Source organism: Gekko japonicus, unplaced genomic scaffold (assembly GCF_001447785.1).
Source record: "Gekko japonicus isolate JY-2015 unplaced genomic scaffold, Gekko_japonicus_V1.1 scaffold3524, whole genome shotgun sequence".
Lineage (NCBI taxonomy): Eukaryota > Metazoa > Chordata > Lepidosauria > Squamata > Gekkonidae > Gekko > Gekko japonicus.
The window spans coordinates 41,792-45,251 of NW_015171607.1; the positions used below are offsets into that span (position 1 = coordinate 41,792).

Below are 3,460 nucleotides of genomic sequence, written 5' to 3' on the forward strand. Positions count from 1 at the left end.
CATAACACCCACAACAAACCCCCCACCCTCCCGAGATTTCCCTGCAAACAATTATGGTAAGGTTTACCATACTTTAAAGAAGATAACATCTTCCCATGTGTTCCAAAGATCCAATTCCCCCGCCCCCCACCCTCCCCCACCCCTTCCCAGATGAAACTAAGAGATCTCAAATAGCCAACGCAAACCACAGAATAAAAATATAACATTACAATATATAGGCATTGCAACCATGGGTAACCCCACAGGTCCAGGGGAAGAAAGAATTTTCACCCCCCTTCACCCAGACGGAGTACATTCGACTCCTCCATTAGGTCCCTCTCACCTCCCCCCGAGGACTAAGAAACCAAGGTGTCCTCTCAATCCCGAACCCCCCAATTCCACCAAGATATACAATGAGCTTAATGCTCAAGCTAGTTAAGTTAAACAAAGATCGCGAAATAAACAGGAAACAATATGCTAAGATCATTGTATCATACGTGTCCCTGTGCAAAGCGGACTGGAATCTTGCTGCCTTTTATTGGTGAAGAGTTTTCCCATTTCCTCTTGTTGGAGGCTTTTTCACACTCCATTGGCACTTGTATCTTTAGTTGCTTTAGAATCTCCGCACCACCAGCTAGGTCTTCAACTGTCCAAGACTTGTTTTGGTGTCTAATCTGCATCGCTCCCGTTGGGAGCCATTTGTACCTCACTCCCGCGTCAAGCAATTGAGCTACAATTGGTTTTAGTTTTCTTCGGACCTGCAAGGATTCAGATGGAATGTCCGGAAAGATTAATATGGGCTTGTCTTGAAATGAAAAGCCCCCAGCAATTCTTGATTGATCCAGAATTTTTTTCTTTGTACGGAAGTCTGCTAGTTCTATAATAATATCCCTCGTCGCTCTTGTTCGCTGGGTAAAAGTAGAGCCGAGCCGGTAGGCTCTAAGTATTAATGGCGCCACTCCTTCTTCTAGTTTAAGAACTGCAGCTAGCCAAGATGATATAAAAATTGCCAGCTCAGTTGTCCCTTCAGCTTTCTCTTCAAAGCCTCGGAGCTTAAGATTCCGTTCTCGGACTTTATTTTCCAAGACAGTGATTTTTTCTTTAGCCCATTTCTCATGGGCTTCCAAATTGCGAACTCCCTCTTGATTTGCCTGGCTCATCTCCATAGCCGTTTCTGCTGATTGTGCCACCTCTTGGATCGTGAATTGTAGCGATTGGAGTTGGTCGGTAATCGGCTGCAACATTTCTCTAAGTGAGCCCAGTAGGTCTGCTCTCAGGGATTGTATAGTTGCATTAAAATCCGTCGTAGTTAGCAAGGAAGAGGTGTGGGGATCCGAAATTGGAGTCCCGGGTTGTGCTCCGGCGGCCATTTTGTTTTCCGATCGTGGCGCACCCGGTTCAAGTCGCGTCGGGATTTCTCCGGCCAAAAAAGAATGTAAAAGCTTTGAGGACGCCGGATAGGTTAAGCGCGTGCTCACTCCTTTTTTTCCCATAACCTGGACAGCAATTTGTACGATCTTTGTTTAACGATTTAGGAATCAAGGGGTCCGGTCGAGGAGCTCGGCTTCTATGCGTCCGTCTCCATGCAGACCGACGCTCCGCCCCCCCTATACTTTATAATTGTAAGATGACAATCCCGGCTATTAACTTTATTTACTACGTTTATGTTTATTCTTTACTCTGTGGTTACTCTGGTAGCCCAATCGAACCTTAGTGTGCGGTGTTTGGAGCTAGTGTGATAGAGACCGAACAATTGTGTTACGTTAGTTGGAGGATTGAGATTAGCGGCGTTTTACAGGAACAATAACAATTGATTGGCACAGTAATGAGATAATACGGAGAACAAGAAAAACTGTGAAAAAAAATGACGCTTGATATATGTCTTTAAAGAATCATAGAAAAGTGAACAAAAATAATATACATAACCATAGAAAAATATATTGACGGTGATCTCCGGAATGTCTTGCCGTTTCGAACTAAGATCTTCTGAACAAAGATGTGGGACAAAAACTGTCTCTCAATAGTTCATATCCTCTGGTGACGTCTCACAATTATCTACTATAAATTACAGCTGGTATGATTATTGAAAATCTTCTTTGATGATTGTGAGACGTCACCAGAGGATATGAACTATTGAGAGTTTTTGTCCCACATCTTTGTTCAGAAGAAGATCTTCGTTTGAAACGACAAGACATTCCGGAGAACACCGTCAATATATTTTTATACGATTATGTATATTATTTTTTGTTCACTTTTCTATGATTCTTTAAAGACATATATATGAAGCGTCACTTTTTCACAGTTTTTCTTGTTCTCCGTATTTTACAGGAACAACCAACTGTGATAACTGGGGTTTGAGGGACGCATTCTGTTCTCTGCCATATATTTTACAACTGGTGCCCATAGCCTTGTGAACTTCACGTGTGGTGTGGAGTTTGAGTCCCTCGGTTTAGATCTATTTTGGCCATGACAAACTGTCCCCCAAAGCTTGTACACGGCACGTCTTCAGACACCTGCGTGTATCTGAAGTGTGTGTCCGAAAAGTGGACTCAGACTTTGTTCGGCTGCTTCAGACCAGCATGGCTACCCACCAGACCTGTCCTCAGTGCCGATACGTTAATGCAGCTAACCCCAAAAGTTAAGTTGGCAAACTTTTCTCGTCACTCTGAAAGCAAAGACAGACTCTCAGTGTGTTTGTTTTCCTGCTAAAAGCAGCTGACTGCATGAAAAGTGCTTCCCACTCCCATCAATGCCCTCTGCACCTTTGGGCAGTGGTTGTTTGATGTTTTCAGAACCAGGAACCACATTTAACCCCAAGGAGCAGCATGTGAGGCCCTGCACCTCATATTTATGCTCCAGGAGGAGGAAAGGAAATTAAGCTTTCCTGTCCCTTAAGGGGATGAGTTCTTCTTGCAGCTCCGGACAGGGTGGCTTCAAAGGTGCTTTGTATTTCTATTTGAATTGTACTGATTATGTGCAGGCGAGCTTGGAAGCTAAGCAGGGTCGACCCTTTTGAGTATTTGGCTGGGGGACCACCAAGAGCGGTCAGGGTTGTGGCACAGAGGCAATGCAATGGCAAACTACCCCTGAACTGTCTCCTGCCTTGTAAACCCCACGGGGTCACCATAAATCACCTGTTACGTTGAGGGCACTGCCAATTAAAAAAGGTAAAGGTTCCCCTTGCTCGAAAGCCACCCGAATCCAACTCGAGGGATGCGGTGCTCATCTCCGTCCCCATTAGCCGAAGAGCCAGCGCTGTCCGAAGACGTCTCTCTGAGGCCATGGGGCCGGGCACGACTAAATGCCTGCGAGGTGCATGGAACGCTGTTCCCTTCCCACCCTTCCGGCTAAATGCCCGGCGCTGCCTCTTCTGGGAAAGGTGCGCAGAAGTCCAGCCTCCAGCAAGCGAGCCTTTCGGTCCCTCTCCTCTTGCGCCGCCGCTGCCCGCTCCCCCACCCACCCCCAGGCCGCTCCAGGTGCG

General features: G+C 46.2%; 1 protein-coding gene across 1 annotated transcript in view; it reads right to left on the minus strand.

The window, feature by feature from the left end:
- The window catches only part of LOC107117756 (WD repeat-containing protein 75-like), a 43,703-nt gene that overhangs the window by 39,416 nt on the left and 827 nt on the right, over positions 1 to 3,460 (minus strand). The window lies entirely within an intron of this gene.